This window comes from Aplysia californica, unplaced genomic scaffold (genome assembly GCF_000002075.1).
Source record: "Aplysia californica isolate F4 #8 unplaced genomic scaffold, AplCal3.0 scaffold00827, whole genome shotgun sequence".
In the NCBI taxonomy this organism is placed as follows: domain Eukaryota; kingdom Metazoa; phylum Mollusca; class Gastropoda; order Aplysiida; family Aplysiidae; genus Aplysia; species Aplysia californica.
In genome coordinates, this window is record NW_004798097.1 from 68,038 (window position 1) to 69,290 (window position 1,253).

Consider the following 1,253-nt stretch of genomic DNA (forward strand, 5'->3'; position numbering starts at 1 on the left):
CGAGGACGGGTGAGAAGAATTGCTGTTGCCGCAGAATGCTTGTACTGGCTTCCAGGTCGTTTGGTTCTTCGCCTATTTTCTCATCTGTCACTCCTCTTTAAGTAAAGAAAAGATGGGACTGATAACGTTCCCTTTAAAGAGTAAATTTTGAGGAAAATGTAACTAACAGTAATTGTGAGGCGAGAAAAATCGAACGGAAAGCAAACTCTTTAAAGAAGAGAGTGAACAAACATTCATTTGTAGAAGTCATTATCGTCTCTTCTGATTCCTCAGCAAAAGCCAAGGGTCGAATGGTAGTCTTACCTCACAGAGCGATAGAGGAGAAGAAAGAGAACAAGAGAGAGAGAGAGAGAGAGAGAGAGAGAGTGTGTGTGTGTGTGTGTGTGTGTGTGTGTGTGTGTGTGTGTGTGTGTGTTATGAAAGAGAGAATAATGAGAAAGGGAGAAGCAAGTGAAAAAAAGAGAAAATTCAAGAGAGATAAAGTGGGGAAAAGAGGGAATTGGAGAAAGGAAGAGTAATAGGGGGGGGGGCAATGAAGTGGAGATCGCCCCTCTGATTTCCCAGCAAAAGACAAGGATCTCATGATTGTCTCACCTAACAGAGGATACAGTTGGGAGGAAAGATAGAGAGAGAGGGGAGAGAGAGAGGGGGGTAGAGGGAGCAACAAAGAGAGAGAGAGAGAGAGAGAGAGAGAGAGAGCTAGAGAGAGAGCTAGAGAGAGGGGGGAGGGAGGGAGGGAGAAAGAGAATAAGAGAGAATTAGGGAGGATGGTGGTAATAAAGAAGCAAAGAACTAGGGAGAAATTTGAAGTAGAGGAATCAGAGCAAATAGTGTCTTCAATAGCTTTCACTTCGCCACCATTCAGTAAAAGCGGGAGGCTAATTTAACTCAGCGGAGTGAGTGAAAGAGCCAGTGAGGAAGCAAGAGGGATGAAGACAAAGAAGAACGGGGAGAGATAGGAGGGATGAAGAAGATAAGGAACTAGCTTATTGAAGTCGGAGAAAAAGAGCATCCTCACAACTTGAAATTGAAAAAAAGATGAAAGAGAGAAGGACAAGATAGAGATTTCAAAGATACAACTAAAAGACACGGGACACGCTTGTCTTAGAAGAAAAATAGTACAGCTGAACACAATATAAAGGGAAAATGAAATCCAAGACTTTGAATAAAATCAAAAGGTTAAACGAAGGAACGAAAAAATTCTCCATCTTCTTCTTCTTTTTCTCCTCCTCCTCCTCCTCCTTCTCCTCCTC